We start from the raw sequence: 23,089 nt of genomic DNA, 5'->3' as shown, positions 1-23,089 counted from the left end.
TGGTAGTGTAGCGGTAGATCTGCCCAATCTAGGCACACAGCATGTAATCATATTAACTGTGTGGTGTTTTCATTGCCTGGGCATATCTGGGATGGAAAGATTTACCACAACAGACCCCCAACCATAAAATGATTTTTTTTGTTGCTACTTCTTAACTGTAATCTTGCTACTGTTATTTTTAAAAAAGATTTATCTATCTATCTATCTATCTATTTATTTATTTATTTATTTATTTATGTGAGTACACTGTAGCTGTACAGATGGTTATGAACCTTCATGTGGTTGTTGGGTATTGATTTTTTTTTTTAGGACCTCTGCTCACTCTGGTTCACTCTGGCTCATCCTGCTTGCTCAGTCCCTTCTAGCTCTGGCCCAAAGAGTTATTTATTATTATAAATAAGTACACTGTAACTGACTTCAGATGCACCAGAAGAGGGTGTTAGGTCTCATTACAGGTGGTTGTGAGCCACCATGTGGTTGCTGGGATTTGAACTCAGGACCTTCGGAAGAGCAGTCAGTGCTCTTACCCGCTGAGTCATCTCGCCAGCCCCTTTCTACTGTTATGAATCATGACATTAATATCTGTACTTTCCGATGGTCTTTTAGGGGTAGAGACTCACAGGTTGAGGACTACTGATCTAGATAAAGCTAGGCAGAGTGTAAGGTTGTAACTAGCAACCACCATATTGTGAGAAGCAGCCTGTGGGTGAACAGAGGCAACGTAGAGCAAAATCACAGCCTCGGCTCAATTTCATGTGATGCCAGCACCAGCGTTGTATCCATGAAACAGGCCATCTAGAAAATGGATCCTTCAGCCCCAGTCAGACCCCCCAGATGACACAACATAGTCTGCACATAGCAAGGTACTTAGCCAGGCATAGCACGCCTGTAATCTCAGGACTCCAGAAACTGAGGAAAGAGGATCATAAGTTCAAGGCCAGTCTAGACTACTCAGTGAGACCAAGTCTCAACAACCAAGTGGTGCAGGAGAAAGACTGAGCCTAAATACTTCAACAATATTCCATTAAAAATTTAAAAACATTTTTTTAAAACAAGAAAAATGAAGGTTTCTTTATCTTAGAATTTTGAAAGCTGAATGTGCAAGCATGATGATGGCATTCACCTCCTGTCCATATTCTAGAAGGTAGATGGTGGCTAGTGGTGGGGACATCTTGTGACAGGGTGATTACCTGGAAGAGAAGGAGGCCTTCTTGCTCTTTTATAAACAGCCACCTCTCTTGGGAACTAGCTGAGATGCTTTGAGGCTTAAAATAATTTCTTCTGAAGTCAACAACCTCAATGACCCTGACCCAGCCATATCCTGTGGCGCCCCATCTCTTAAAGCCTCCATAGATGTTTGTGTGCACATTTATGAAACCAGTTTGCCCTTGCCCTAAAATATTTCCCAGGCTTTGGAAGCAAAATGACTCCAACAGAATCCTGAGCTAGAATCAGACTGGAGCCAGCTTCAGGCTTCACATATGTTTGGGGAAGGGTGGCAATGTTGAATGTCGTTTCCTGGGGCCACAGAACATGAGCGTTTAAATGTTTTCTTTATCATTTAGTCTGTGGAGGCTCAGACTAATATTTTTCTCAGAACTTTACTGGGCAGAAAGAGAGAAGAATTAATATCTATGTGCTTGCAGCACAGACAACCAAGAGAAAAGGTGAACGATCCTGTTAGCTACTCCAGGCGAACACTTATGTCTGAGTCATTGACATTGCAGTCCAAAGAGCTTCATCTCTATAATGCTGCAAGGAACAGACTGTCCCACCCACTGCAGACAGGAATGTCTCTAACAGGGCTCCATCTGTTTCAGACACTGTAACAGACAGTGGCACCAAGAACTCAATTATGGATCCAACTTCATGATAAACGACAGTCAAAGTGCCCCAATAGACTTCTGGACGTCTGAGTTTGCTATGGAAGAAGCCAGTGGATAGGAGGCAGGTAGCCCAGTGAGGATGGTTTCTTGAGTCCTTCCTTATATGAGGTGACAGCTCAGCTGCTTTTAAGATCCAGGTTAATATGAAATGGTATTTGGACAAATTGTATTTCACTGCCCCAGAAATTTTCCCAACCTCAAATAGTCTTCAATGATGAATTCTGCAGGTGAGCCTCTGTTCAAAGACAGATGTAGGAGGAAAGGAATTGTCATGATCCCTCCTGTCCCGCCCTTACCCCCGCTCCACACACACACAGCTTTTCTATAATGAATAGCATCACTAAATCTTTAGGATACTAAAGTTATTTTCATTGTTTAACAAATTGAAGTGCCTAGTTGGCCAAATTGGCAAAAAGATTGTTAACTCTCCCTGAAGCATGTTATAGACAGTCAGTAAAGTATCCCATAACAAGATTCAAGTGTCTGTGTAAAGATCTATTGATACACTAAGACCCAGTGCTCTGACCTCTCCACATTCCAGTGCCCTTCTTTACAGTTCAAGAGGATCAGAAGTCTATGGTGGAGGGTCTGAGATTTGGTGAGAGACTTTCTACTGTACCATCTCCTGTGTAGAAAAGAGATATGAGAGGAGAGAGACAAACACGTATCAAGATAGAAACAGGGCCACAAACACATATATAGACATGGATACAGACAGGAATAGAGATAGGAACATAGACACAGGTATATACAGGGACACACACATGGACACAGACACAGATACAGACAGGGATACAGACATAGATACAGACAGGACTAGAGAAAGCAACACAGACACAGACAGGGACACAGACAGAGGTCACAGGGACACAGACAGAGGTCACAGACCAAGGATGATCTTTCATAAAGAACAGATACTTGTGGTACCAAAGCATCCCCGATAACTTCTGTGAATGCCTCATTAAGTGCTGAATGAGAGTACAATCCTCATGACCAACAACTCTTAAAAGTCCCACTGTCTGCCCTGGTGCACTGGAGTCAAGATCCCACAAACTACAGAAGATCTCTTCAAACCACAGCCCCTACTAACCCTACTGTCTGTTCTCCTCTCTTAGGCTCTAGGGTCCCATGTGTGCCTCCAGATTAGGGAACCACTGGGGTTCTCTGCCTGAGATGAGATCAGAAAAGAACACTGCTTCCAGCCACAGTCACAAGCCAGGCATTTATGCAAAAGAGCCAAACCACTCCACCCCTGCTCCTAATGGAAAGAGGGGTTTAGTCAGTGCCGAGACTTATAAATATAGTCGGGCATCGCCTTTGTGTGTGTGGTTGTCATTTGAGGGACAAAGAACCCGAGATGTGGAGGAAACAGAACTGTTTAGAGACGAGCAAATGCAAATGTAAATAGTTAGTTGAAGAGAAATGGAAACGCCAGGCCATGCGGCATAGGAGGCTCGGCGGGAAATTACAGCTCAAGTGCAGGAGGGAGCAGATAAGATAGATGATGTTGCATATTTCATTGCGTTCTATAATTGTATTCTCCTCGCAACCTCTGTGGGAAGTAAACAGCGTGAGTCTGACTCCACATCTCCCGTCTCCAGACTTCCGTCTTTGTCTGGCCAGACTCAGTTCAGCTAATTCTGTGTTGATTTCTGCTGCCTGCTTTTTTAGACATCATATGAGCCCGCTCTATAGGTTGTCCCCTGGACAGGAGTGTCAGTTCTCTGGGTCACTATGATTTATCCCAATGTACTTCCTAGGTTTCCTAGGGCCATCTGGCAGGTGCATGGCCCTTCCCACCTCCCTGGATCCCCTATCTGCCTGACCCTGAGTCTCAAGGGTGTGGAATCTGCTTCTGCTCCTCCGACAAGCAGACACGGTGTGTGTCCACATCTTCTCTATTGCATGCACACACACACAATACATATAACACACACAGAGAAGGCACACAGCATGTAATACATACACAGCACTCTCACAGAACACACAGCACACATATATGCAGAACGCACAGAGAATGCACAACACACATCTAACTGAATACACACAGCACACGTGACAACCCACATCATATAGAAAAAACCCACACGAACACACAGGTACACACATGCACATGAGTTTTCCTTTTATACTCTGGGGTCCAGAGACCCACCTTGTCCTTTGCCTCATGATGACCTTGAATCTGGTATGGGTCACCCTGCGGATAAGATCCTGTAACCCTCCAGACTAAGGACTTTGACTCGCCCCGTACTTGTGAATGTGCTCTCTATACTCAGAGACGTGGCAGGCTATGTTCAGGTTCATCCTCAATGATGGAGCTGAAAATGGAGAAATGTCTGCAGGATCTGGAGACACTCTTCCCTCCTAGCTGGCTCTGAAGGTATACTGTTTGATTGAAGAACTAGCCCGTGTGTGCAGAAAATAAAAATACACCAAGAGGAATTAAGCCTTTGTTTCAGGGACCCCAGCACCAACACTCTTTTCATGAAGAGTCCAATTATTCCCTTCAGGGTCAGGTAGTCAGCTCCCCGCCTGCCCAAAGGGGATGTGAGTTTAGCTCACTGGGGATGGGGAGGAGAAGGGTGTGGCCCACTAGCTTACTGACAGGAGCAAACAGAAAAGGCCAGATCTGCTGAGATGGCAGAGAGGCTCAATCTCTTTCCCTCCATCTCCGCACCTGATTATCTCTCCTCATTCTCCACGGCTGCACTGACCTCCTGGAATCTGGGTTTTCTTGTTTGTTTTAAATTTGGTTTTGCTGTTTGTTTGTTTGTTTGTTCGTTTTTGGTTTTGTTTCCCAGTGAAGGTCTTGAGGAACTTGCTCAGTTAAATGATGAATAGCCTGCAAACAGAACAATGAAATGCAGAACTATCTGGTTTAATTTAAAGATCTATCACTGACCTCTGCCTCTTTCAAAATTTCAGACTTCCATTGTCCATATAATTGTTGCACTGGCAATCAAAGACACAGACAATAAGTTTTAGGTCAGCCATGGATTTAAAATGAGAAATAAAATGTCCTAAATTTGAACCTTCTCCTCTCCCCTTTGATAATTGTCTCGGGTGCAAAAGCTCCCTCCTTTCTGCTTGCCGAGGCTCAGGGCTCCTCTGATGCTCACTCTACCTCTTACTTGAGTGCTCATTTCTCTCTTCTGTAGCCTTTGTAGGAGACTTTTCATCTTAACAAGAAAAATGGCCCCCAGAATGAGTCCCGAGGGCAGAGAGGGACTTTCACATGGTGCAGTTTGGTCCCCTCCTGTCAAAGCTGGGGAGTCTGCAATGTAGGGGCGCAGGGTGATTTGTCTGAGGTTGGCAGGATCTTGGCAGATGCAGGGAGATCTCAGAGGTGTGGGGGAGGGTATGGTATTGTACTTCTGACAATCTAGAAGAATCACGCTCGCGCAAAGGAACCTCAAATGAAACTCTGTAGGCAGCTCTCACCAAAACACAAACTCTAAACAGAACGCGTATGTTGTGTTTTAGAATTCCCTGTAAAAAGATACATCTTGGGTCATTAAAAATCTTTTGTTGGGACTCGTATTCTTAAATCAAGAGTGGACTTTCTCAGAGACAGGAACTTGGGTGTTTGTTCTCTTTAACTTTTCTCTTCAAATCTTTTCTGTTCTACTGACTTTTTCACCCTAAGCAGAAAAGAAAAAGAAAAAAAAAAAAAACCACACCACTGTGTGTGTGTGTGTGTGTGTGCACCCGTGCGCGCGCGTGTGTGTACATACATATATATCTTATTTTATCTTAATTATACAAATGAACTCAGGATCTGCCTCTCACACAATCAGAGAGCCATGGACATTGGCAATTGTTCTTATTTATTTATTTATGGATTTTTGAGACAGGATTTCTCTGTTTAGCCCTGGCCATTTTGGAATTCTCTATGTAGAGCAGGATGAACTTAAACTCAGAAATCTGCCTGCCTCTCCCTCCCCGGTCCTGGGATTAAAGGCGTGTGCCACCACTGCCTGGCTAACAAATGTCTTATTATGTCACTCTGAGAACTACAGCTTCCAAGATGCACTGCACCTCCTTACATCTCCCTACCTTCTCTGGGGCCTCTAGTGAACAGAGATGAGAAAATGTGACCCTCAGGAAGGAACGGACATGGCTGGCTGGCAGGTGCCCCAGATACCTGTGTTAGAAACAGGCAAAGTGATTTCGGAAGGGAAATGGGAAAGGGGAGATTCAGCTAAAAGAATCTCCAATATTGTGTTTGTTTGGCCATTCGACCTTACTTGGGCCTGTGTTGTGATTGACAGCACCCTCCCAGACAACACCACTAAGGTATGCATTCATTATCGGCATTTCACACTGCAAGCTTTGGCATCTCCATAGCTTCGTGGGCATGCTAGTGCTCTGTCTGAGGAGACACTATCCCACTCTCGCCTGGAAATCTGACAAAGTGTTCAAGTGATTATCCGAGCTGTTTTAGATCTGGATCTAGAGAGATATCAAATGTTGCATCAAAAACACCATGACACTCATTTAAATATACACTACACATTTTTCCCTCACCACTTAAAGTTATTGTTGCTTTGTAGTCCAGGCTAGCCTAGAACCTGTGATCCTCCTGCCTCTCTCAGCCTTCCAAGTGCTGAGATTATAGATGTATACTATGTCTTCCATATCCCCACTTGTATGTGTGCATGTGTGTGTGCATGTGTATGTGTGTGTACCTCTGTGAGAGCCTGTGTGTGTGCATGTGCGCGAGTGTACATGTGTATGTGTGTGTGCATATGCATGTGGGCCAAAGAACACCTTTGGACATCTGTCCTCACCTCTCGTTTTGTTCCGACCTAGCGTCTCTTTGCTGTTTACACTACACTCACCTGCCCACTGGTTCTTGAGCTTCTGGGACACTCCTTTCACCCCCACCTCACCCCTGACTTCCTAATAGAATCACTGGGATGATAGACATGTTACCCTCTTGCCAAGGGTTCTGGGGATTCAAACTCAGGTCTTTACACTTGTATGGGAAGCATTTGCAAAGCCATATCTCTCGCTCCAAGGGAGAAAACATTTGAGAGCTGGTAACAATAGCACAAACTTGAACTCAACTTCAGTAAGCTGAAAGTTAGAGTCTTACACATTAAGTTGAAACATATGGGGCTGTCCTTTTGTGGGTCAAAAGGAGCTGAGTATTATCTGGCTCTGCAAAGAGCCAGAGGTGGTGAATGACCTCATGTGGTCATACTAGAAGCTTTAATGTCTGGTTTTTATTTATTTTATATGTATGGGTGTTTTGCCAGCATGTATTACTGTGTACTACATCTGTGCCTGGTGCCCAATGAAGCTAGTAGAAATTATTAGATTCTTTGAGACTGGAGTTACATATGCTTGTGATCTATGTGGGCACTAGGAATTGAACCTGTGTCCTCTGGAAAAGCAAGAAGTGTTCTTAACAACTGATCTATCTGTTGAGCCCCTGGGTTCCTGCTCCCCCCATCCCCAAACATTGATTAAGCACCTATTATAGGCAGGGCTCTGCTGTTGAGATTGAAATACTGAGCTAGACCTGGTCCTTGCTTTCCATGGAGGTATGAACAATGGTTTTAACTTGGATCAGCTATTCATTATAGCAGCTCTCAGATAAAAGTGAGGCTGGCAGATGGACACCCAAGACACAGACATATGGACTTGTGTTAGGAAAGTTCAGAGACCCTACAAAGTGCTGCCAAAGGAGAGGAGTTACTATGCAATCCAGCCTGCAGCTAAGATCTCCATGGAAACACACTGCCCAGCAGCTGTTTGCCGTGGGTGCCAAAGCACCGGATGCAAATTGCCAGAGGTGGTGAATGATTTCAGTATAGTAGTCTTTTCTGAGCACAATGGGGGAGTTGTACATGTGCATTCACAGGCAGTATACACAAGACCTGCACAAACTCAAGTTAGACAAAGTCCCAACCTGCAGGAGAGGGGGCCAAAATTCCACCATGAGTCAGAAAGCTTATTGCAATTGCTAGCTACTGGAAGAAGCAAGATCAGCTTTCTTCAATGAAATGGTACAGTGTATCAACTATACTCCAGGGAAGACCCGGTGATCAGGAGTCATCAGGCAACACAAACTGAACCCTGAACCTTGCCTCCTTTTTTTTTTTTTTTTTTAAGAGAGAAAGAACATAAAGGTGGGTGGATTGGGAGGTAGGGGAGGATCTTGGAGGAATTAGGGGGGAAAAAAGAATAAGATTAAAATATATTGGATGAAATTCTCCAAGAATAAACAAAACTTAAAGGAAAGAAAAGAAAGAAAGAAACTCAAAGGTCCTCTTGCAGTAGGAAGGGTTGGGAAGCACCATGCCTGCTCCTAGCTGTGCTGTTATTGTGAGGATTGAGGTAGATCTTCACACGTGGAACCCAAGGCTGACCTGCTTGGTGAACTTGAAGACAGAGAAGGAGAGCAGGTCAGAGACGTGGTGGGACAGGATGCACATGATGGACATAAACAGTTGGACCCTCATAGCTGAACCCTTTGAGAAGTTGTACCAATGGACTTGAGGAGACGCCCCAGTCAGAAAAGTGCTTACTTTGCAAATAGGAGGACTTGAGCTCGCTCCCCCAAGTCCATACTACAGAAAGGCCAGGCGCGGGAGCACATGCTTGTAATCTGAGTGCTGGAGAGGAACAGACAGGTGGGTGGTTAGCCAGGCTAGCTTAGCTGTTGAGATTTGGGTTATCGAAAGAACTTGTCTCAAAAAACTAGGTCAATAGGATATAGGAGGTTGTCCTCTAACCTCGACATGCACCTACACACATGAGAATGCACACACACGCACACACACACACAGCAGAGGATCATGGCATTTATTCTTTATAATCTAGCTATTCCTTCTTGGGATCTCTTATTACACTTGCATACACGTGGACGCAGATCCCTGGGTTACAGGAGAATGAAGTGAATCCATACATGCACAATGCTGTGGACAGCCACGTCTGCAGAGCACTGTGAGGTTATTGGCCCAGAATGAGAAGAGAATCACTGACCTCCTTCTTAGCTTGACTTTTCTTCATGGAGTTTTCCTGACAGCCCCATTGATCTGTTTCCAAGCCGTGTGTTGGCCCTGCATAATCTTCATCCTTCGTAACCCACACGCGCACACACACTGCTCGTTCCTCGGTGAGCACATATTTACTGACGGCAAAGGAGCCCTGCCTGGAAGTGCTTCTGAAAGGGCTCAGCTGCCTGTGCTCCCAATGAGAGGGACCTTTGCCTGACTATGGTTCTCAGTGCTTTGCGGGAAGCCAAGCGGCTCCGATAGAGCGGAAATGGATAGCATTGCAAAACAGCCTTCAAAAGTCCTTCTGTGCAGAAATGGCTTGGGCTCTCCCGAATCATTGAGTCGGGTTGCTGGCGGATGCTAGTGAAGTCTGTGACTAGAGTATTGTGCCACATGGAGTGTGGCTGAGAGCTGTCAACAACATGCTTTGAAAATTAGCCTTAAGGTGCGAAGAGGGGTCTGCCTAATCTTGGCTAGCTAGTTCACTTGAAACTAACTACACCACTCCCGCAGAGCATCATGGAACTTCAGTGAGCAGTGCGCGAAGCAGGAAGAGCCTCCTCCGCTTGCGTACAGCATTCTAGGGTTCAGCAGGCTTTCTGTCACCATTCCCCTTAATTTTCTGTTGTCTTTGGCTGCTAAGAATTCACCATAGCATTCCCAGAAATCCATGGAGCTTAGGGAAGAAGAGAGGAGACAGTTTTGAGACAGTGGAGAGAAATGGGTGAGACTTTACTAGGAAGGGATGAACTAAGTCTACTGATGGAAAAACAAGACTCAACGCTGGAAGGGAGGGAGCAGAGTCATCTTTACTCCCTTGGCCCTCCACAGCTCACACTTTTGAGCAGAAACCTCAGAAACGAGGCAGAAAGGGATTTCAAACAGGCCCTGGAGGAGGCAGAAGGAAGTATGTTCTCAGCTCTTAGGAACTTGTCTTTGGGAGAAGTCAGCCATGCAACTTGCATCCTTGGGGCGGGACCTTCATGGCTAGGACCCTCTTGAAGAGGTGACTCTCAGGAGAGAGAGAGAGAAAGGGGTCTTAAGAGCCTGGGAGCACTCTTCATAAATAAGTAAGATCCTGATGTGGAGATCAGTAAAAAAAAAAGGCTTGAAGTTTGAGTTGGGAAGTTGGGGTGACCTTTACCCTCTTCCCAGCTCCCTGTAGGGACCTAATTCAGCTTATCTTATTAAGTTCATCTGAAACTTGCTTATGTAGATGATTAACTGGTCTATCGGGCTACACTTCACTTCCCAGAGAACAAATAGCCTTATTCTAAGCAAATGCCCCTCCCATGAGGTTGCTCAGTTTGGGTTGTGAGGGAGGGTTCTCCCTGGCTGGGTCCTGAATCCTTAAGTTCTCCTTGCCTGTGGGGGCAGGAACACAGCAGAAAGAGGTTTTCAGGAAGAAGACGGTTCCAGCCTGACGTGTTTGACAAGCAGCACCAGGAGTTATGACTTCCTGTGCTTTTGATCTCTGTATCAGAGCCAGCCATCTCAGGGTCCCAGCAGCGTGTGCAGCTTGTGGTTAGATGCCTTACAAATGCCTCACCGAGCCGCTTCGGAGCCCCAGTTAATGACTGACTTGGGTTTAATCATTCATTCTGAACAGCTCGTTCCCAGGGGCTGTTGCCAATGCAGCCCCTGGGTCTGGGTGACCCCACTCATTCCCACAGTGCTGAACTTAGTGCAAACCATCCTGAAGATGTTGCTTGACATTCTGCAAGGCCTCCGCCTCGTCTGATGGTTTTGATCACATAAGGCCAGCAGCAGAATTCTCTGCTGGATTGGAGAACTTAATCCAGCCAACGGTGGAGCTCAATTGCCATTCCTAAAAGGCAGCAGCTCTACCAGGGTTCTCTCAGCGAGACATTGTCACTCGAAGCTACTTTTTAAGCCATCAGCAAGTTTAATGTGGCCCCTATACAGAATAAAAGAGGGAGAGTGGCACTGTAAATAGCAACATTTTGCAAACACAGCCTCTCTCCTTTGATTCCTTTTCCAATCCCAAAGGTCTCTGAGAGAATGCACACAGACAGACATCAGGGACCAAATGAAGAAACCCAATTCATGCCCTCCTTGATGAAGGTGACGTCATAGTCCCCTCACACCCAGCCTTAACCTTTGGGGCCACCTCTTGTCTCAACCACCAGGCAGTATGACCCTGGCTAGCTCTCTCTCTTTCTCTACCACTGACTTTGAGAATGACTTCTGTTGACCTTGTGGGACACACACTCCACCTCGGTGTTAAAAGGTCCCCCCGGGTGTTTAGGGATGTGATTAATGTCTACAGAGCTCTGAATACACAGCCTCCAGTTAATGAGAAGCAGAAATCTGAGACAGGATGTGGTCTCCTCTGCCCTGACTTAGTCAAGTTCTGGGCCGGTTCCTATCCTGAGTCATCCAGCTGCTTCCAGCTGCCTCCAATCGGCCATAGGGCCCTGGAAAACCCATTGGCAGGCATTCTTTTTGACGTGTTCAGCATCGGCTAGCTCAGCTCTTTGTACTGTAGGAAAGGACATACGGTTTGCTGAGTGAGTCCAGTGGCTACAACTGCCTTTTTTATCGCCTGGCAGAGACTGGAGCCTCTTAAGGAGAAAGTGAATCAAGAATTGCTGTGACGTAGTTTGCAGGTTCCATGTGTTGCTGAGCCTCAGGCACCAACAGTGCTGCTAACGGGAGAAGACAGTTTGTGAAGCTTAGGGGTCCTTGTCAGAGATTCAGATGATACCCCTAAATTTCTTCTTAGGGAAATCTTTCCCAATCCCCTCGTTCACACAATCAAAAGAGCAAACTTTCAGTAAGGCCAGAGGGTGTCTTTTGTGTGCCCTTCTGTCTTCATGGATCCTTCCCAACCTAACAGGTTTAGAAGCCTCCCTAGTTCCCCCTCTAGGTGTATAGGCTAGAACCCCAACTCACCAGGACTTCAGAATGGTTGTAGTAGCCTAGCAAATGTTAACCCCTAAATGCTTCCTCTTGACTCTAATGTGGGAGAAAAATAATTAAAATGCCTTTGGTCCTAACACTTCACTTCCCCCTCCTGGTGTTTAAAGGCATTGCATCTTTTGGTTTGGCCTCTCCCAGTATGGCGGTCCCTAAGTAGTGGGTTGCTAGGTCTGACAGGGCAAGTGGCCCTTTCAATTACAGGTTCCTATACAGCAACTGGAAGGCGTTGTGGTGAAGCCAGTTCTTTATCCATTATTCCTCATGGGTCTCTTTGGATACCAGCTCACATTTTATTATGGCCCAGGGCTAGACCATGGAAATAAAGGAACTGGAACACTTTATAACCCAACCTCCCTGCAGAATCCTTGAGAGATGAGGGGATGCAGAAGTGTGTTGGTAAACACAGATGCGAAAAACCAGCTCAGATAGCAAGTCCTAGTCAGAACCATGCCAGTGGGCCCTCCCTTGAGTCTTTTTGTTAAAATCATTTATACATATGAAATCAAAATCAGATGTATGAGGTAGAAATGATTGGAAAGAGGTCAGGGCTAGAGCTTCATTTAGCATGAAATAATCAAATAGGTTTTATAGGTGTCTTTGATGAGACAGAGGGTTTCTTAATCCGATCTAGGAAATTTACTTTTACTACAGTGGTGATGATTTCCCTTTGACAACACCCGAACAGAACCGCATGCAAAGCAAGCAAATGATTCAGAGGGTCTTTCCAGGGCAGACGGCATGAGTGTTCAACAAGGGAGGAGGGAGGACATATGTCATCCACGCACACTGCTGCGCTCCCAGAGGCCAGGGTGAATGTCACCAGAAGGAGCTACAAGTTCATCTTGTGGGTCACATAGGACCATCAAGGAACCCCAGCCAGGGGCTTTGGGGAGATAGCTCAGAAAGCTAAATGCTTATCAGGAAGTGTTAGGACCTGAGCTTGAGCTTTAGAGCCCATGTCTAAATCAGCCATACAACTTTTGATCCCAGTGCTGGAAGGCAGAGAGATGCAAATACCTGGGGCTCACTGGTCAGCCAGCTCAGCCTACTTAATAAGCTACAGGACAGTGAGGGACAATGAAAATAAGGTGAACAGTTCCAGGAGAATCAAACCCAGGGTTGTCCTCTGCACCCCCATACCTACACAGACAAACAGACACACACATACACAATCAGACAGACAGACACACAGACAGGCAGGCAGACAAGCAGGCAGACACTCCCCCCCAATACACACACATAGATACACATATACCTACACATAGAGACAGATATACACACACATATATTTATAGAGACACACCTACAGACACATAGATATACCTACATACACATAGAGATACATACAGAGACACACACATCTACATACACATACCTATATACACACAGAGACAAGCCTATATACATGCAGATACACACACAAATACACCCACATGCTTACACACACACATATACATATGTGTACATAAAGAATCTCCGGGGGAAAGAAGATATGATCAGAATCAGGTGGCATTGGGAAGAAATAACCTGGATATGATGGAAAGCAGACTAAAGTGACAGGCAAGATGGGAGCAGAAAGCTTACTCAGAGCTTCAGGCTTACAGCAGGCCCCGAAGGAGGTGACATGGATTTCATTCCTTCTGTGCATCTTTTTATACGGCTGACCTGAGAGACTGGACTCAGTCAGGCTGAGCCAGACACAAAGCCAACACAAAGGGCTGCTTTAGCTCTTTGAAGAATGCGGCTGCCAGGGGACCAGGCAAGCTCATCGTGATTGACTGTTACTCTTAAGGAAATGGACTGGCTAAACTAGGTGGTAGGAAAGAACAGGATGAAAGCCGGTGGGAGGAAACAACCCACAGTCTCCAAATGCTTCAATGGCATGGGAAAATGGCTGAGAGCTGGCCTGACGTCACAGACCTTACAGACATAGCCAGCCTGCAAGCCTAGGAGGACTGTCAATGGAGTCCACATAAAACCACAAACCTCCTTAAGATATTATAGGCTGGGTTCCACCATTTTTTTTTAAGATTTATTTATTGTTATATGTAAGTACACTGTAGCTGTCTTCAGACACACCAGAAGAAGGCATCAGATCTCATTAGGGATGGTTGTGAGCCACCATGTAGTTGCTGGGATTTGAACTTGGGATCTTTAGAAGAGCAGTCAGTGCTCTTAACCGCTGAACCGTCTCTCCAGCCCCCGAGGTTTCACAATCTTGGTTTGTGGATTTTATAAATGACAATATCCTGTCACAATGGTTTGATTGTGGATACAAGCCAGATGCACTACACATTGTATGGGGAGTGGGAACAGAGGGCATCATAGTGCTCATCAGAGGTGTAACTATGTTGCCGTGGTCTCTTACACAGCCAGCTACAGTAGTGTCCCTGTTACCACTGTTACCCAGCCTCTCCTCAGGTCCACCTTTGATCTACCTCCAGCCAAATAAGTGATCACTTGATTATTTTAAACACAGCCACATCAGCACACACACTTGAAAGGACCACAGCTCAGGACATACAGAATCTATAAGCACCACGTTATCTCCTCAATGACCCCTCAAAGCATCTTACATGTCAGGAGCAGAGCTGGGAAGGCAAGGAAAGGCCAGAGCATGCCAAGTCTCTAAGCATCCCTGAGCCCTGCAGTGAGTACTGCCAGATGTTGCCAAGCTGTGGAGCCTGTGGTAAGCATGGAGACTCCCCCTCCCACAGACACCCACAATGATGTCTACCTGCTGGCCCCCAAACATGTGAGCATGCTGTTACACACAGCCAAAAGAAATCTTTGCTGTTGTGAATATTTCATCACAAGAGTCCTTGTAGGAGGAAGGGAATGCAGAATTAGAGAAGGCAACATGGAAGAGAGAGGAAGGAAGGGAAAGGAGGGGGTGGGACCTCTCCTGTGCTTCTGACTTTCAAGTCAAGAGCCAAGGAAAGCAAGTGGCTTCTAGATACTGAAGAAGATGAGGAACCGGGCTCTCACTGGAGTCCACAAACACTGTGATTTGCAGCTTCCGTATCTCAAACTTCTGCCCTCCAGAACTTCATGTGGAACTACTGTGCAAAGATACTGACCTTGTGGTCTTTACTACAGATGCAAGAGGCCATATCACTGTCTTCTGGCAGGTTGTGTGCTCATTTCTCTCAAGGGCCCGTGTCCAAAATGCTCTCTAGTCATGGTTTCTTCATTGCAGCTGGACATCTCAGTAGTAGGCTGGGAGAGGCTGTGTCAGGGGACGTGGTTTGAATCAGAAGTCCACTGCTGCAGTTTGATAGATTTTTAATAATATTCAAAACAAGAACAGTTGTCATGGCAACATATCATAAATATCACTTAGGCAACTCTCAGAGATGTTATCGCCTAAATAATGAATTGCAGGTCGCTGCCTCAGCTGCCCTGTGGGTAACTCAGATTGTATGTGATCACTACACTGTGGTTGTGTCTATATCAATGTACCACAGAAATGTTTGCTCTTGGGCCTTTCAAATGGAGCACCCAGCTCATCCAGGGAAATGCTTTTGATCTTAAATGAGTTCAATGCTCTCAACTTAATCAAATATCCTTTGTTGTCTTGAAGTTGCTGGAAAGCAAAGATCGTAATTCTGAGCTCTATAGTTGAAGGGTGGTTTGTGACCCAAGAGGAAGATGGAACAGACCCATGGTGAAGACTGCTTTCTTTGATACGAAGCAGCATTTATCACAACTATGACACACTTCTGTGAATTGTCCCAACTCTCAGGGGATGTTCTGGGGATAGGGAGTAGAGTCGTCTTTAGCAAAGACCCGACTCTCAGCATGAATGGCCCTGCAGTCCAGAGGAAGAGAAAGATAAACAAATGTAAAGGTTTGTCATGGAGAGAAGGAGTGGAGGCGTAAAGAGTCGTTGCTTTTGTACAGAAAAACATTGGCCAGTAGCCATGTTCCTTCCAGCTCTCTCTCTGTCTCTGTGTCTCTGTGTGGCTCCCTCTGTCTCTCTGTCTCTCTCTCTGTCTCTCTGTCTCTCTCTCTCTCTGCCTCTGCATGTATGGGGGGAGGTGTACATGTGTACATGTATACGTATAGGTATGTGTGAACATGGATGTCTGTATTGAGGCCAGAGACATGGGATCTCTCCTATTGACCTTTACCTCCTTTGTTGAGACAGTCTTTCTCTGAACCTGAGGCTTGCTGACTGCTTAGGCTGGCTGGCCAGTTTGCTCCAAGGATTCTGCTGAGTCTGCCTCCTCAGCTCTGGGGTCACGGGTGCGTCATCACACCCAGCATTTCATGGCCACTGGAGATCTGAGCCCAGGTCCTCATGCCAGTTTCCTGTCTCCATCCCCTTCTCTCTTAACTTTCCTTTCCTCTGAGATCCAGAACAGCATCGTTAAGTCAGAGAATGGGACCCCAAAAAGGAGAATAAGCTGACCATTCACTACACACACACACACACACACACACACACACACACACACGCACAAAATCACTTCCACAGTCAGCTCCCAACCCATTCAGATCAGTGTATTCATGCCTGCAACCACACCTCAGTCAATCAAACAGCACCCAAGGGACAATGAATTACTCCTATGAACATTCTTTAGTCATTGAAGACCACAGTCCTAAACCCTGTTCAAAAATCAGCAGTTGGCTTTTCAGAGTCCTGTGTCCAAACAGCATGGCCCTCCTCTAGACCAGTGGGTTTAGCTTGTAGTTTCAGACATTGAAGCAGGGCTTTTTTTTTTCTTCACTAAGCAGTTGTTGGGTGGGCAAGGGTTGGCTGGCAAGCCCTGTGATCTGAGTTTGATCCCTAGAATCCACAAAGGAGAGAGCTGATTCCCATAAGTTATCCTGATGGTCCAAGAAGGATACAGTCCATCCCGGCAGGGAAAGCAGGGCAACACCCAGGAAAGCATGGGAGCAGGAACAGAGAGCTGGTGATCACATTGATATCTCTACTCAGGAAGCAACGAGAGACCAGAAGAAGCAGGAAGAAGCCATAAAACACCAAAGCCCAATCTAGTGGCATGCTTCCTCCAACAAGGCTCCACCCCCCAAAGGTTCCATAAACTCCCACCAACACCACACCTAGCTGCAGACAAAGTGCTCAGGTACCTGAGTACATGAGTACACTTGCCATTGAAACCATCACAGGTGAGCAAGCGCCACCCTGACCTCAGGGACAGTGGGTCTCATTGGCAATATCGCCCAATATCGCCCAAACACTGTTCCCATGGGAGAACCAGCACATGGTGCCTCTGTAGAAAGAGAATGCATGGCTGCTCAGTGTAGACAAAATCCACCCCAGTTATAAACATGGCACTTTATCCCAGAGAGAAAAAAGTGCTGTGGAAGGAGCAACAACGGCCCAGGCCAACTAGTAAGGGACTGCCAATCATGACACAAAGACAGAAAAGGGTCCTTGTTGTTGAATAGTGCTAGGAAACAGCTTGGAAAGATCTGTCTCCACAACCCTTCCCAGCATCTCTCAGGACCTCTGTTTTGCCTCCTCCCTTGAGTCCATTTTCACATTGCCATGGCTACAGCACACCTTGGATTTGGGTTGTACGTATGCCTGTGTGCTTCACAGTGAGTCACTCCAGGAAGGAGTCCTAAACTAGTCTAACAGCTCAAACACCTTCCTTGCTTCCAAACTTAAGGTCACCCTGGGCACTGACCTGGAACAGCGAACAGCTAGAGAGCAAAAAAGCATGGTAGCTGGGACAAGCCAGCCAGCTCAAGACATAAACCACTCAACTCTGTCTAGTTCCTGCTGTACAGCTGAAATGATAGCCATGCAGACCTTCAAGGGATGTTGGGATGGTGACCCACTGGGCAGGGCCTCTACATTCAATGTCTGTCAGCCACACCTGTTTCCTGCAGTGTGCTATCCTAGGGCCTTCACTTCCATATGCGTTCTTACGCACGTATGTACTTTTCCCTTAGGATCACTGCTTGCTTTACGAAGCATGTATTTCTCACAATATCTGAGGCTCGGCTTCCCTGCTTAGTTGAATCCCAACTCCTTCCAGGATACCATCTAAATCCAGGGGCCGACCCCTCAGATGCTACAACTCTTCTAGCAAGGCCACACCTCCTAATCCTTACCAAATCGTTCACCAACTAGGGACCAAGCATTCAAATGTATGAGCCTGCAGGAGCCATTCTCATTCAAACCACCACAGTGTGTGACTACACCCAGGGCTGTGAGGATGGCCCAGAACAAGTTATTGGAATGCTGGAGGGCTTGAGGGGCTCGGATGTGGAAGGCTTTAAGAAAGGGGCATTTGGAGAGATGCCTCAGGGGATAAGATGCTTGCTGTGCTAGAATGAAGACTGGAATTGGATCCCCAGCACCCATGCAAAAAGCCAGGCTGGCACAGTGCCCATCTGTAATGCCAGCACCCTGAATTATAGCCACCTAAAGCTGGCTGTCAGCATTAGATTGATTGGCAAGCTCTGGGTTCAGTGAGAGACCCCACCTGAGTAAATAAAGTGGAAAGTGATTGAGACATCAACCTTTGGCTTCTACACGTGTGTGTTCATACACTTGTCTCACACACAGACATGAGAATACACACACACACACACATATAAGGTACATACACATTCCAGAAGAAGAGGGGGAGAGGAAGAGGAGGAAGAAGAGGAAGAAAGGGAAGAGGAAGAGGAGGAGATGAGGAGGGAAGGGGATGAGGAAGGGGGGAAGGAGGAAGAGGAGGAGGAAGAAGGGGAAGAGAAGCAAGGGCAGCATTTTGGTTAGTCAGGACAGTCTGAAGGCTTGCTAGTCACCGCAGGGTCACATCTTCTTGCCAGTAGTTTAAAGTGTGAAATTTCAAAAACTTGGTTTGAGAGATAGCATGTTTTGAATCTGAATGGCACAAAAATTAAAAGCCGGATTTAAAGTCTGCTGGCAGAGGAGATCAGACAGAGGAAAAACTCCCCATGCCACCATGTCTATCCTCCTGTGAGAGAAGCAGACTCCCGGGGCTGAGTTCTATGATGTCTCTGAGGCTGGATTTAATCTAGAATGTCTCAGTTGGTGGCCAAGAACCTTTGAGGGTTATGACTTTGGCATTAAAGTGGCCCCAGGGACCATGGAAATTCCACACTTGACACCTGCTTTGCTCATCTCTTAGCTTGATGTGCTATGAGGTGCCTTTTAAGTCCCACTCAATATCCCTACGAAGACACGACTGGAGTCAAAACTTTGCTTGGATTCGGGAGAGTGCTCATTGAAAGAAAAGGTTCACTGGCTGCCAAGGTAACCCCTGGGCATTAAGAATGAGGCGGCTCGCCCTTTTCAATGAACAAAGGGAAGGTGTGGCAATTGATGGCTTTGGTGAAAGTCAAAGAAACTTTCCAGCACAGTCACCCGGCAGCTTCCTTCCAAGAGGGCTGGAGGGAGGGGAGTGGGGTGGGGCTAGCCAACTTCAGGAACCTCTCCTAAAATGACATCATTTTTTTGCCACCAGGCACTCTCCACAGGGAGGCTTGCCCATTTTATGGCTGCTGAGAAATGACTGATGGTACTCACCTCCCTCTATAGATGCATCTAGACTCTCTTCAGAAAGGATGCTGACTGGAGGGGCACCTCAGTGCACATGTCCTAAGTCTTAATTCTCAACAGCTGTAGCCACAGCCCTGCTCACTGCCTTTCCTTATGTGGTCGTTCTGACTCTGTAACCTCAGCATAGGAAACAAAGTCCTATTAATCCAGCTGAACACATCTGTCCATGTTGGTCATCTTGACTGCCTGCATCACTGGCCTGTGATTCTGCTCAGCTGAGTATACCTCAGCAAGCCTATCTGTGCCTCAGTTTCCTTATCTATAATGACAATGATGGCACCAGGGAGAAGAAGGCCTAGTCAGCAAAGCGCTTGCCACAAAGGCATCAGGACTGGAGAAGGTTCAGTTCCCAGAACTCACAATAGAAGGCCAGTCATGGTGGCACTTGTTTGAGATATCAGTAGTGGGAAGACCTTGACGAATGGAACTCTGGAACCTCTTTCTCCCCAGCCCCACTCCTGGAAGGTGTCTGACCTTGTTCACAAGTGACCTTATTCACTTGTAGCTTCAGCCCAAGATGGGGAAAGCTAGGATGGTGACTACAGTCACGGGGTATAGAGCTAAAGCCTTCATCAGAGAGGTATCCATGGAGACATCCTCAACCCTCAGGAGTATTACTGCCTCACTTGTCCCCTGTGGATGACTAGTACCCTCCTCCAGGGCCACAGAGTGGGGCTGGGCAATGCAAGGCCTACGCAGAACCCTAGGCTAAGGTTGTTGAGCCGTCTTGATGTCTGCTCGCCATCTAGTGCTGGCCAAGAGTAACTGAGTCTCTACTATTGCAACCATGGATATGCATACATCACAGGCTGCAAGAGGGTGTCTCTTACCTGTGGGTTCTAATCACAGTGATACCTCTTTGTAGGCCTGCCTCCTGGACCATGACCCCTTTGTGGCAACACTGTCTCCATTTGTTGGGCAGCTAAATCCAGAGGCCAGGTTCCACTGCCTTTTAGGGGCACGGGAGCCCACTCTCTGACTTCTTCAGCAGCATGTTAAGTCAGATGTTCCAGATTTTGCTGCCAAGCCTCCTCATAGCCCTGATCGTGAGGAACTGAGCCTCTGTCAAGAGTTCTCTTCGTATTTTTAACTTGTTTTACTCCACGGATCCTCAGGGAAACTGCAACAGAAGATATAAAAGACAGGACCGGCAGCCCTGAGTTTGGGCTTGTATGTATTTGCCACAGGGATCGCTGCTTCCCAGCTCACATGTAATCTGTCTTTCTTTTCAAATGCCCACAATGTTCTACACACTATACTTAAGATCCAAGAATAGAAAGGCAGCAGAGAATACCTAGGCTCTGTCCCCAGGGGCAAAACCAGCTATAAAGAAAAGCTCTGATGGTGGAGGGAAACAGATGTGTTCAGCCTTTGATATCACCATCAGCAGAATCCACGCAACTATGTTACAAAAGAGAAAACGATAACAAAATTGCCAAATGGGGAGCTCATGATGTTTTACCCGCGAGGTTCTCAACCTTCAGAATGCTAAGACCCTTCAATATAATTCCTCATGTTATGGTGACCCACAACGATAAAATTGCATTCATTGCTACTTCATGGCTATACTTTTGCTAGTTATGAATCATAATGTAAATATCTGTGTTTTCCCATTGTCTTAGGCGACCCCTGTGAAAGGGTCATTTGACCCCCAAAGGGGTCATGACCCACAGGTTAAGAAACACTGCTTTAAGCAAAGTTTACAATTTTGTGTGTGGGCCCATTCTTAGTCATCCTCAGCTGCCTGGGGCCTCACTGGCAGAAGACTTTCCTTCTATCCTGAGTACCTGATATACAGTGCCTGGAATAGCTTGGGAGGCCTAATGCCCTGGTTGCCTCCAGCAAGCAACCTCAACAGAGTCTGGGCTATTATGTTTCCAAGCCCCGCCCTCCCCTCCATCATGTGACTGCCCCAAGGAGAATAGTCAGGCTTCTCTGGAATGTGTCAGCACTGATGCCTCCAGTGTCCTGAGAAAGTGTCACACAGACTACTGCACGTGCTTAGGTGGTACAGTCTCTCCCGGGCTTCTAGAGCAAAGGGCATCTAGGAGTGATGACGGCATCATGGTTTTATATTGCAGACACATGGGAGTCAGACAAATGGGCCAGGAAGGAACTTCTATGTCCTTCTCAAGTTTTCTAGACATGGGTCTTGAGGAGTGGGAAGAGGGGACACTGAATGCTGACAGTCATCAAACAGAAGTGGAGTTTTTGTTTTCATGAGTAATCACTGGGCAGCCAAGTCTGGGAACCTAGACCAGACCAGCATGGTATCCAAAAGAGCTTGTTAGAGAGCTGACTCCCAAGCTTCAACCCTGACCCATTGAATGCGGTCGATCCAGGGGTGGGGCTGGCTATCCATTCTGGAAGTTCTTATCTGAGCTGTTTGAGAAATGCTAGCTATACAGACACAGTCATCACTGTTTATGTAAGCCCATTCCCAGGTCACAAGGGAGTTCCTTGGCCAAATAGCTTGACCTTCAACATGAAATGTGAAGGGGTGGGGGCTGCCCCTCTTCACTTCTACATGGAGAGCGAGGAGAGTAGAAGAATCCGAGGAACCTATGAAGCTAAGTGTTTCACAGTTAGAGGCCTTAAGACAGATGTAATCAGACTCCTCGTGGAAGCCACAGATGCTGTGGTCACAATTAATTTACCTTTAGGGAATGGTCCTACTTGAACAATCCTGGGAGGTTGGGACCTTCCCCAACCAATAAATTGGCTGTCGAGATTGATATGAACTGAAATTTTCTCCAAAAGCCCCACGTGTGTTGGAAGCTCTTCAGACTCGCTCACGGAAAAACCAGGCGATTGTGGCGAGATGGGGCATTGCAGATCCAGAGTGAGAATTGTATTGAGCTATTTTTAGTTCCAGTAGTAGACATTGTCCAGAAACCTCTGCATCTAACCTAACACCTTTGTTAGAGGTAAATTTTATTTTACTTCAATTCTTTGGGCCACTAGCTTCCACCAACCCAGAGCTTAGAACACCACAGAATAGCTGAAGCCTGTAGCAGAGATTTCTCTGCTCTGCTGTAACCCGATTCTTTGAAATCCTCACCAATGTATTTAGCAAATGCAACATTGTATAACATTCTCTTCCCCACTTGTAGAACCTCTTGCACAGTGGAAGAGTGTTATTCAGAGCAACCCCAGTCTGTGTTCCCATGGCAGCTTCACTAATATTTGGCTCAGTACAAACTGGCCCTCATTTCCTTTGGAGTAAGAAAGGTGTTTGTGTCAACACTGTTAGGCTCACCGCCAACACACAGGTGTTCACACATAGGCAACCCATGGTAGGTGGCACAGGCTAGTCAGTCTCCCTTTCTATGAAGGGAACCTAAACAAACCTTCCAGTACAGCTTGCTGGGAGTCGGGGGTACCAGGGTCCTCCAGATAGACTTCCTTGATCATTTTGTCTGGACATAAGTAGCCCTTCTTCTCTGGGTGACCCAGAAGAGACCCCCTGCCCGTTCTGAACCAGGCAGTAGAAGAACCCGTTATTCTACTAGGCAGGCTACGTGCTGGGATTTCAGAAATTACCATGTTCAATTGGCAGAGATGACGAGGACTTGCCCTGACTTTAGTCGGTGCTCAGAAGTTTCTCCAAGGTCCATTTGTGAGCTGCCTTGTGAAATCCAGTTTCATCAGGAACCCTGGGAAGTCAGGTGAGCAATGGCTGGGCTCACTCTGTCTGTCAC

At 46.6% G+C, this 23,089-nt stretch overlaps 1 long non-coding RNA gene across 4 annotated transcripts in view; it reads right to left on the bottom strand.

Annotated features, from left to right (window-relative positions):
* The window catches only part of Gm28888, a 37,120-nt gene that overhangs the window by 11,271 nt on the left and 2,760 nt on the right, over positions 1-23,089 (bottom strand). Inside the window, exons 1-2 of one of the 4 annotated variants that reach the window (XR_387231.3) lie at positions 20,219-20,503; positions 14,917-15,103 (exon numbers count right to left, since the gene is read on the bottom strand). This is a non-coding gene — a long non-coding RNA (predicted gene 28888). Of the gene's footprint in view, positions 1-13,420; positions 13,778-14,916; positions 15,104-20,218; positions 20,504-23,089 lie in introns of those variants that run through there. The other 3 variants (XR_387232.2, XR_878354.1, XR_387236.2) reach the window with 3 other exon arrangements.

Source organism: Mus musculus, chromosome 1 (assembly GCF_000001635.26).
Source record: "Mus musculus strain C57BL/6J chromosome 1, GRCm38.p6 C57BL/6J".
In the NCBI taxonomy this organism is placed as follows: domain Eukaryota; kingdom Metazoa; phylum Chordata; class Mammalia; order Rodentia; family Muridae; genus Mus; species Mus musculus.
Note: the sequence above shows the minus strand (reverse complement) of the source record. Positions and strands in the feature narration are given on the sequence as shown.